The 11,951-nt window shown below is 42.1% G+C and overlaps 1 non-coding gene across 1 annotated transcript; it reads right to left on the reverse strand.

Moving 5' to 3' along the window:
• Positions 1–10,144: 10,144 nt before the first annotated feature.
• On the reverse strand, positions 10,145–10,304 carry LOC115869615. Its single transcript, XR_004046283.1, has one exon. It is a non-coding gene; the product is annotated as a U1 spliceosomal RNA (small nuclear RNA).
• Positions 10,305–11,951: the final 1,647 nt, after the last annotated feature.

Here is an 11,951-nt window from a genome sequence, read left to right on the forward strand (position 1 = left end):
TGGTTTTGAAACCTTAGTAAGAATTTCTTTGGTCATTACCTTTTACACGCATTTCCGGATAAGCTAGCCTTTTCCCGCCCATGGGGGTGCAGGCACCATTTGTTGAACACTGCGCATGCAGTCACCCGGCCCTGGGATGACCTGGCAGCCCAGTCCTGGGGTTTCTGTAAAAACGTAGGACTTCTTTGTTCTCAAAACCTACAGAATGTAACCCCGCAGGTAGTCAGGGAGGCACAATTGACCTGGCCCACTGGTCTTTGGATTGACGCTCTGCAAATAGACGGCATCCTTTCGTCTCGAACCCGGTTTTTCCGCGGGGGCGTGCCAGGCAAGGGACCGGTTAGAATTTGGTCTCAAGTTAAATCCTAATAAGATAGTTGCAACAAAATATCGCGCCCCCCCCCCCAATTTGAAATCAATAGCGTGGTAATAGTGTTGTCTGTGCTCCTCTAAGAAACAAGTGTCCAGTGTAGCCGTAAGTGATCCGCAAGAGTGACTGGAGACGGTTACACACCCTTCTGAAAGCAGCTTTTTTTTTAAGTCTTTGCACACAGACTAACGTCTTAGAGTCCAAAGCCGTTCCCTATGCAGAGGTTCTTGAACGCTCTTTGGATAAAACAGTTCACATCTTCTTTCATGTTTTCTGAGCACATGCCTTTTAGGGACTCAGTGCCTGGGGTGGGGAGGAGGGGGGAGTCTATTTTATTCCCGGTTATTTAAAAGAAGACATTCAACTCAACCTCATGTTTATGTAGATACATACACACAATATTAAATGGATCCTCCGAAATTCTTTTACTCTTTAAGTGCAAGATTATTTTCTGAATTATTACTTTGAGTTTGTTTTATAAATAATCTCGTTTGTGGGCAGTACCAGTCCCTTATTCAATCAGACCTCTGTCTATATAAACTCCTGAAATGGATAGTTCAGCCTTTTCTGAGAACTGTTGGTATCTATTCCCTGCTTAATGCAGTCGGCGAGGAAACAAGAGTGTTCACTTTATAATAATTACCCTGTCAGTTTCTTGATTTAACATTAATTAGTATCTTGGTGCTGTAGTATTTCATGCAAATGTAGAGAGAAGACTTAAAAACGTTTGGCAAGACATGTGTGAAGGAGAATGAACAGATTTTACTCTGTACCCCGAGAGCATTTGACTCTGTGTCACTTCAGTGAGATTTTTTTTTAAATCATTTTATTGGGACTCATACAACTCATCACAATCCATACATCCATCCATGTGTCAAGCACATCTGTACATCCGTTGCCATCAACACTCTCAAAACATTTTCTTTTTACTTGAGCCCTTGGTATCAGCCCCTCATTTTCCCCCTCTCTCCCCCGACTCTCCCTCCCTCATGAACCCTTGATAATTTATAAATTATTATTATTTTGTCATATCTTACACTGTCCAGCGTCTCTCTTCACCCACCTTTGCCCCCTCCATGGGGGACGGACTTCAGGAGATTTTACAAAGACTACCTGCTTAGTATTGCTTGTAAACAGCTGCTAAAACATTCGTCTCCTTTTCTACTTAATCCTATATGTCCACTCAATTCTAAATAACTATTTTTGACTCCTTCTGTGCCCTTTTCTGCAAATTTTTATTGATTTCAATTGCCACGAACCACTAGAATTCACTTAGTTTCAAATGTTGTTGTGTGAGTCTTGCAGAAGTCATCTTGGATCCCAAATGTCCCTCTATTTTGTGTTATCCTCCTCCTCATTTAGAAATAAGAGTAATTCTATGTTCTGAGTCAAGTTTTGATAAAAACTAATTTTTGATAAATTAGTGTCCGCCTCATGAAAACCATAACAATTCACGATTGTTACTATTCCTAATCAAATGAATGCTGACTCTTGGCAACCCTGTGGGCAGGTTACAATGGCCTCTGTTAGGCTTTACCTCTTTTGGGGAGTAGAAAGCTTTGCCTTTCTCCAGCAGAGCAGCTGGTAGTTTCAAACTGATGACCTGGTGGTTAGCAGCCTAACATGTAACCGCTACGCCACCAGAGCTCCTTTAAGGACTCTATACCTTTTAACTTACTAATGCCACATTTCAGGAAGCATCATTCCACATTCACTCTCTGTATCAACAGTGCCCCAGCAGAAAACAGATGGGATGCTGGGATTGCAATAATTTTGGATGGTTTAATAAACTATGTATGCATGTGTAAGAAGGGTAGAGGGGACCCAGAAGATAAGAGTGTTGGGCCCTGGGATGGTTACCACTTTAAAGAATCACCAGAAACTTGAAATCTAGATTTCAGAACAATGCTGCTTAAAACTTCCTCCAACTTGCTGTTTTTGTGATAGGATGCACATGGAATCAACTTTAGAGATATATTAAGTATGTCTGAAAGGTATCATATTAATTTAGCTTGTTAACTAGTTTTACTGCAAATGGAGGTGTTTTTTTTTTTTGTTTAAGTCCCCCTTAATTTTTAAAAAAACCTGTGTTTTGACAAGCACGTGATGAATAATAATTTAAAACAATGATTAATGTGATCCAGTACAACTGCTCAGAGGCATAAGATTTAGTGGGGAATGGCAACACGTTCAAGAAATATTTAAAGTTGAGTAAGAGCACAAGTCAGCAGTTTTGCTTTTTCCTAGATCCAGCCTAGGAAACGTTTACAGTCTGGTACAGCTGCTCAGGCCTCCAGTTCAACTGTTGTCCACCCCTACCCTCAAGCTCTCTTCTCTGAATTCCTATCAGGCAATTGCCCCTGAGCAGCCAGCATTGCTCTGTTGTGTTTTCTTTTTTGTCTTTCTTCCTTAGTGGCTTCATCTTTAAGGTCTTGGTTTCTGTTTGCTCTATATTGATCATTCTCTTCTGTCTTGATCTTTTCTTCCATTAAATGTGATGAATTTGTGCTTAATAAAGATCATTGAGCTTGGAAAACAAAGCCATGGATTGGGCTCTGGGAGACAGAACAGGGTTGGAAAGTTCAACAGGATTTCAACCCCAGGACCCCACTAGTGCCAGTGAGCAAAGAGTGCCCTGTAGAATGTAAAGGGCTCCGTGCAGGAAGGTACCCGGTGCCAGAGCAGGTCACTCTGTGCATGGCACTGAGAAGATAGTGACTGGATCTCCCCCCTGTAGGTTGAATTATCACTCCTGTGGTCTTTGTTTCTGGGCAAGAGCTGGTGACCCTTCCTGGGGGCTAGGACTAGCTTTATTACATTGCTTGGACGTGCCCCCTTGTAAATTCCTCCACAAGGGGATTTAGGTAGCATCTAGTGTCTAGACAAAGAGATCTGTTTATGCCTTTTAGGGTTAAAAATTAATTCACAGTTAAGATAGCATCTGATGCCACTTACATTAGCTAGTATTTCAGATTGTTGACCTACCACTTATTCCGAGACTAGATTTTTTAATGGAAGATATGAACAGGTGTTTACTCCAGAATAGCTGTACAAGAATGTACTCTGGAGCACTGCTTGTAAGAAAAGGATCAGAGACGACATGACCAAGTAAGTGGAAGCAGAGTTCCATAAGTGGTTCAAATAGTAACATGCTGTGTTGTCTTATGGGCACACACATGATAGATTTCATAAAAAGAGAAGTGGCCAACCAGTTCATATGGGGTAGTCCCATTTGTGCTAAAAGAAGAAGAAAAGGGCGACAAATACACTTTATCTTAGAATGGAAAATGAAATAAAAGGGCAGTGTACTAAATTGCAGAATGGTGTTTCCTGTCTGCCTCTGGACATTTTGAAATTGATTTCCAGCATATTTTTTCTGTATCCATTGAGACCGAAAGGTGGTGTAGTTGGCAATGTGTTGAGCTATTCACCACAAGGTCAGCGGTTCGAACCCACCACCTGTTCTATGTAGAAAGATGAGGCTTTGTGTTCCCATAAAGATTTATAGCCTCAGAAATCCTATATAGGGTTGCTATGCATTGGAGTCAACTTAAGCAATGGGGTAGGTGAGCTTATCACTGTAGTTTTTAACATAACTGGTCAGAGTCTGTAGAAACCCTCTTTATATGGACTAATGGCAACTAAATTGCTATGCTAAAGTTATCATTTCAAATATTGGTCCTACAGCTATCTGAATTTGAGAGGTAACTCAGAAGAAAAGAAATCACTATATTGAACTTGTCTAAGTCTTAAAATCTCACTGGTTAATACGCCATACATTTTACATTATAAAAATCAGTTTAACTCTTCAACACAAAATAATCTCTGGAACAAAAGAGACTGAAGAATTAGGACCTCTATGAGATCAATGCAAGAAGGAGCCCTGGTGGCACATTGAGTTAGGCACTTAGCCGCTGACTATAAGGTCAGGGGTTCAAACCCACTAGGCACCCTGAGGGAGAAAGATAAGGTTGTGTGCTCCCATAAAGATGAAAAGTCTTGGAAACCCAAAGGTCCCCGCTGTGTCATAGAGGCTTGCAGCTAACTCAGAGGCACTGGGTGGCTGCTTGGTTATGAGATCAATGCAGGGCTAATGTTACCTGATGTTCCACTAAAAGGTGGGGCAGAGCGTAGAAGTCTTCCTGCACAGGCAGGCCACTGGTGTGTGACAAAGGAGCGCTGGTGTGGGAGTGATTAAGTGCTTGGCTGTGAACAGAAAGATCGGCAGTTTGAGCCCACCGGCTGCTCTGTGGGAGAAAGATGTAGCAGTCTGCTTTCTGAAAGCCTTGGAAACTCTATGGGGCAGTTCTACTGTGTCCTATGTGGCCCGATGAATTGGAATCAACTCAACAGCAAGGAATTTTGTTTCAGCTGTCTGAAAGCTTCAAGCTTACTTTCAGCCGCAGTTCACAATAGAAACCCAGGTATTTGGTACCTTTTGCTCCCATGTTGGGTGAAATTATGCTAATGTTCTCCTCATCTGGATGACAAATCTCTAAAGTGGTCCTGTCCTTGCCCCACTGAAGACTTAATAAAGGTACCCTTACATATAATAGTAATAAAGGAAGGGACTGATGGGACCCAAGACTACGGCCCTTCTCACTCTTCAGATGTGGAACTGAACTCACTCCCGGCTTAAAATAATCAACCATTCAGGATTCACCCAAGGACCAAGCTCAGCAGGCTAAGAGAAGGAGGCATGGAAGCAGGGAACACAGGGAGGAAGTGGGGTGGGGGATGGGTCTTTGAGGAAATGGTAATACATAAGTTGAGACCTAAAGTATCTATGAATTGCTGAATGTAAAACTTATGATTCAATTTATGTTGAATGTAAACCACCTAATTCCCAATAAATTATTTTAATCATTTTGTAACTTAAAAGAAAATATTGGCTGAAAACAAAATCATTGTTTTTACTGTGTGCAGCTATATGTTTTCCTTTACATGCATACTTACATCACGATTTCATAAACACTCATCTAAAAGATGCATCTGTAACAAACCAAATTGGGATCATTTCACTAGTCTTCATCTTATAAAGAAATGTTTAACAGTTTAACACTCTAAATGGATTATCACTTAAGGTTCTTATTTTCACCACTATCACACGATCTTTCAACATAATCATGATGCACTTGAATTATAGCATTGGCAAAGATTATTTAATATACTCTGGTCTGCCAGAAGAATAAATAATAATAAATAAGAATGAATGTCTTAGAAGATAAACAACCAGAATAAACAACCAGAAGTGAAGATGGTTACTGATTCCATGACAGAAATTTCTTCCCTGCCTCAATTTTGAACGTTGTTGGGGGTCTTTTCCTTCTTACACATTATTTGTAATTTTGTCTGTATACGATTATATTTTTATCCTTACCACCTTAGCACGAATTTTGTTGCTGTCTTCTATTGGATTTCCCAGCACAGGAGAAGTGGATGCGTAATGACAATAATGGATACAAGGGGAAATAGGGAATACAGAAGTGAGGGATGGATGATAGGGAGGAAAAGGGGATTTGGGGAGGAAATAATGAAGATGGGAGGGGTGCAGGAGCACTAGAATGGATTGTGATTGCATCACTCAAAGGAGATTTAACCATCCGGGGGTGCTCTAAAATTGATGTGGGAGTGATTGTACAATTCTTCTTGATAGGATTGAATGATTGAACTCTTGAATTATATGATATGTAATTTACTTGCCAATAAAGCTGTTGGAAAAAAAAAGAGGCAAAGTTGGTGAGACTTCATCTCACATTTGTAGGACATGTTCTCAAGAGGAACCAACCAGCCCCTAGGAAAGGAAATCGTGTTTGGTCGAGTGTCAGAAAAAGGAAGCGCCTCAACACGATGGAGTGGTACAGTGGTTGGAACCATGGGCTCAAAGAGGGACACTGCTGAGGATGAGACAGAAGTGGACGATGTTTGTCCAGCTGACACTGAAGTTTGCTCTGAGTAGGACCCCACAGCACCTAGCAACAACATTCATAAATTTCTAAATCAAAATTTGAAATATGGGAACCTGAGTTTTTATTAACTTTATGAATCTTTGCTTCTGCGATGGGGAAAGAAAAATAGGATGCTACAGGAATGTCACCTTTTGCATGCGGCAATCCTTAAAATGATAATTTCCTGTCAGCAGTTGGAAATTAGAGATTTTCTCTGACAAATACAATTCTTCAGTCTCACCACTCAGCAATGTTTATCAGCTGCATAATAATGAGTCAATTTCTATGTAAATATAATCAGCATTTGATGATGGTAAGGAAACCACCTAGATTAAATGATTTTTTGGTTCCTTGATTAACATACTTCATGAAACCATTACCATATGCACTACTGGTTGACACTGGGAGAGAGTTGTGATTTCAGGCTAGGTGCATTATGAAAAAGTATGGCCCCTTTCCTAGGGAAAAAGAATACTTGGTGTGAGTATCCTCTGCCAAGAGACTCGTGGTACTGTATTTTGGTACCTAGGTATTTTTCCACTTCACATATAGCAATTTGTTATTATCTGCTGTGCTCCAAGTATTGCTGGAGGCATTGTACACACATTAGCACAGGGAGCGAGGAAGACCAGGTCCCTGAGCTTATGGACTTTTGAATTCTCATAGTAAAATTCTGCAAACTTCTTTGAAGCCTCATTAGATTTAGGGACTTCGGTTTTTGAAACTCTGCCGTCTTGTGGTGGTGTCATTGCAAGTCCTCTGTGGAAGGCTTGTGGAGGGTGAAGGAGGCATAAAAGCTCTTAAATGCATTGACCTGAAATGATCCATTCTTTTTAATTCCATGATCATGGAAGGCCCAGAAATAGTGACACAGCCCAAGCCAACTGCAAGGGAGATTGGGAAATGTGGGTATTTATAAGGGGTTCAAAGGAAATATCACTGTCGCCATTGCTTTCTTACGATAGTGAATAATCTAGAATCATACGGCATATCCTGGGCATTCATTCATTCCTCTATACATCTGCCTGCTCAGCAAGGCTCAGGCAGAGAAACCAAAACCATTCTACCAGGGGACTTCAACATTTCACGGGGGCGGGAAATCCCATCACCTTGTAATTCTATTTTCCCACAAACTTTGAAGCCCTTCGTAGTTCATGGACAATACATTTATAACACAGGTTAGGAACCTAGACAAAGGTTAGACAGCCTGGAGGTGAGCGATAAAGGTTGACAGCAGCACCACAGAGATCTCAGGCAAAATCGGATAAGCAGATGGTCCAAGGAGCCCACCAGCAGTCTCTGTGATTCTTCAGAGTCCTGGGGAGCTCCTGCATCCAGCCCTCCCAGAGCCAGGAAACACCCTGCCCGTGAGCTCGCAGGAAGATGCTGTGGCATATTTGTGACCACATTTCTGACTACTTTCTCTCATTCACCTTCCACAACAAGTATTCTAGAGCTATATAGGGAGGGGAACTCAAGGGTAGGTAGTTCCCTGGCAGCACCTCTGAAAATCTGAGGCTGCCAGTGAGCTCAAGATGACTTGAAGAAGCTGGCACGATCTGTCTGTCTGCCAGTGGCTACTGGAAAGGACTCAGCACTGATGCACTGTGCACGTCTGCATCTATATCTGGACCGCTTCCTATTGGAGAGAGGTCATCCCGCGGATATTCATTTGAGTAATGGAATATTTTCTATTACTACTTTGAAAGCTAGACAGTAAACTAGGCTATATTTCTTGTTTAGTTGTGCTTCAGACACGCAAACAGGACCCACTGCTTGCATTTCAGATGAGGAGGATTTAAGAAAGGATTCAGGGGCTTGTACAAACGTCAGGAGCTCTGGGCAAGGAAAGGTCAAAGATGTCACTGCTGAGCCAAGCCTTAGCGCCCAGTCAAGAGCTTCAAAGCAGGTGGAGTCTTCTTATTAGTGAGGAAAGATAGCCATTTTGAGGCGGACTGGTTGATAATGCAGCAAATTAGCCATTTATGATATGACATGTTAACAGTGAGCTGTCACAGAAAACCGGCCACAAGGGGAATCATGGCGTTCCATCACTGCTGAGATCCACACACGGGAGCCCCTCCCTTTATGAAATTCTTTTGAACATGGTGCTTTAATAGGGAAAATCTTTAAGGCAGTCCCTGATTTGGCCTCAACCGTTCCTCCAGTTAGATGTGACTTATCTAGGTGATCAGGGTTCACAAGATTGGCAGTGGCTGCCCTCTGGCAGAGGGAGGATTCTGAGCCACATGTGGGTTCAGCATGGCAGAATACATGATTTCATGTGCAGTGTTTCCTGTGGAGTGGAAGGAGCTTCTGTGACTTTCCCTCCACATGTGTGGACCAGTGACATCCCATTTTAGTCACCCAAGCCCCCAACTAGGAATGACCTTCCCGGCTGGATTCCAAGAGATAATATTAATTGAATGCCTTTGTTAAATTTTATATGGGACAGAGTACATGTGATTATATCCACAGTACCAGCAAAACCCAAAATATGGTACAGTTTTTAAGATAAGTAAGAGATCAGTTTGTGCTTCTTAGATATTCCAAGCCTTTTTCTCTCTTACATACAGGACAAATCCTAGAGAGACCAGTGGGAACCCCAGGGATCTTATCAAGATGCCTGAGTAAAGGTCTTGCCCCCTGGAGAGCCCCAGTGTGATGAAAGTGGAGCCAATTTCAAACAAACAATATTATTAAATTTGAGGCTCTGATCTTTTACCCTCCCCATTCTGACATTTATTATCTGCCAGAATCACAGCAAGCTACAATACCAAAGCAGTTGATTGGAGTTACTCAGTAAATAGCATTTGATGAAAAGAAAATTAGATGGTAAAGAGACCCTTGAGAAATTAGGAAATAGCCTTCCAGGCTTTCAGTCTATTCATCATTTACTGAGGAGCTAAATAAGAGCAGGTCTAAGAACGAACAGAAACCTGCTTCTAAGCTCAGGAAATACTGAATCAAACAGTGGAACACTACAGCTTGAGGAATTGTTTAAAGTCGAGTCAGAATAACCTTTGATTAAGGAAGGGGGTGGGGGAAGCTAATCTTCTAGGTTTAACAGAAAGGCTTAAGAGAGCTGTAAGAAACGCCATGAATTATTCAGCTAGGGCTATTGTGACTTGCCTTTTATACATATAAGGCTCAAGTGTCTGATCTCAAACTCAGAGCAAATAAAAAGACTTATATTAGTTCAACAGCAGTTCAGTAAGGAGAAAAAATAAGCCTATCTTCCCTAGGGCCCTGGCTTTGTCTTCCATAACAAACGGTAGTGAACATGGAGCCCCACACATTTTTGCTATTGTGTTAGAACAGCAGAGAGGAGACCTGGGCGGGTAAACTTTCCTGGAACTATCACCCTCACATCACTTCTACACACGACCTCAGGTGCTCAAATGGAATAACACAGTCAAAGTGTCCTTCGGGGCTCCTTGGAAGGAGGCATGGCGGTGCAATGGGTTAGGAACCGGGCTGGTCCCTGATGGGAGTTTGAACCCACTCGCTGTTCCACAGGAGAGAGAGGAGGCGGTGTCCTTACACAAAGACTTATCCCTCGGGACAGTTCTGCGCAGCCCTATAGCGTCTCTCTGGGCTGCAATTGATGACAATGGGTTTGATTTAGGTTTTGAGTGCTCCTTTGCATACATTGCAGGGTTGATGAAAATATTCTGTCACTAGATCTGAATATCAAGATTTTTTCCATTGGGACAGGTAACTATCACCTTATACTATTGAACTATAAAACCCCGTCTGTTTCAGAAAGACTTCCCTTATTCTTCCTTAGTTAATCTCTCCTTTACATTCTTTTTCTTTTCTTTTTTGAGAGCACAAACCCAGTCCCCCATTGCCACAAATGATGCAGTCAAGTTTCCCACATTTGGGGAAATCCCAGGGGTCAGCACATCCGGAGTGCAATGGATAAGCCTCGCCCTGGGAAAACCACCTTCGTGATCATGGTATCTCCCCTGCCAGGTAAGTATTCCTTTACATTCTTATAGCACTTTGTACACCTTCTTGTTACTGGCCCAAGAAGCATTGGGTAATAGAGAGAACATGAACTTCGACATGAAATCCTTACTCCAATTGGGCACGTCACCTATCATCATTGAATCTGTTTCTTTGTCTGTACATTGAAGTCAGTAATTTTCAATTTAAAGGGTTAGATGTGAGAGTCCAGGAGCTAACGGTAGTTGCTTAGTCAATGAGGACAATACTGCTGATTGTTCTACAAGGTCTGACTGGCAGGGCTCCTGAGTTATGGTGCATACACCATGAAGGATATCCACAGCTCTGACTACGTAAGGGATGGCTCCAGCGTCATTCCAGGTAGCTAGTTCTTTTTAGTATGTTTCCCCACATGACAGGCAGTACTCTCTTAAAGTACTCTTTGTAGTATATCCCGGAATTTGTTTACATGTCATTCTAATTGCTAAAAGTAGCCTCTGAAAGCCTTATTTTCTCCATCCATTGAATCGGACCCATGCAAGCCAGGACAACTGGAGAGCCGAGTGTGAGAAAGGAAGCTGAATAAGTGAAGGTTGGGATGTCTACAGTGGACACCTAAAAGTTTATGAAGTTCAAGTAATAAATTGAATTTCCTGTTTTGTAATAGTTTATGCTCATTTCCTTTTCATACTTAGATTATTATCCAGTGTTCAAACATTGACTGAATTCCAATATGCTGAGCAGCATGAAATGGGCTATACAGAGAAAAATCAGAGGCAAGAAGAAAAGAGGGAGGGAGACAGGTCATTTATAGGTAGATAGATATTCCCCCAAGGGCTTACTGTCTCCCAGGAAAGTTAAGACACGGGTACAACAGACTAGAATACAAGAATAAGTCCAGAAGTATTGACTACTAAATCATAGAAACCCTTATTAAAACTATCAAGATGTGAAGCTAATGTTGCTGGTCAAATCCTCCATCTCATTTCCACACATTTGTTTGTTTGTTTTCATATTTGTTTGTTTCCAAACCCTTTTTATTAGGAGTGAATCCAGACCCCATACCATTCCATGGTTCAGTCCTATCGAGCAGTGCTGTCCAATCACTACAACGATCAGTTTCAAAATCAGTGTACACGCTCCTGAAGGCAGCGCTTGCCTCTCTCTGTGCCTTCCCCAAAGACCCCCGCATTCTTCAATGTATGTAATACCAAAACAGCAGCTTGGGCATTCCCAAGGGAGTGAAGCCATGGTCCTTTTAGTTCTTTGAGTTGGGAGAACAAAAGCAGTCTGAAGGGGTGGGATCAGGGCTGTCGGATGAATGAGGTGAAGCTTCCCTCTGACATTCTCATACCACAGCCCTGCTACTCCGCTCCAACAGGTGTCATGATGGAAAAGCCCTCCACGCAACCTTCCTGGTCCTTTCGTCCCCAGTCCAGCTCTCCATTTTCTGAAAATGTCATCAAAGGAGCCTGGTGATCATCCTGTGACCTTCAAGAAACTCTATCGAGTTGTCCTTTTGTAGTCCCTCCCCCCCCACAGTCACAATAACCTTCTGAGTGGACTTCTGTGCCTTGAATTCCACTGGCCCAGGAGATCCTCTCAGAAGTCACTGTGGTTTTCTGTTTGTTTGTTTTTTAGTCGTTTTATTAGGGGCTCATGCAACTCTTATCACAATCCAT

This window comes from Echinops telfairi, unplaced genomic scaffold, assembly GCF_000313985.2.
Source record: "Echinops telfairi isolate 266 unplaced genomic scaffold, ASM31398v2 ScPeMD7_31;HRSCAF=116, whole genome shotgun sequence".
Taxonomy (NCBI): domain Eukaryota; kingdom Metazoa; phylum Chordata; class Mammalia; order Afrosoricida; family Tenrecidae; genus Echinops; species Echinops telfairi.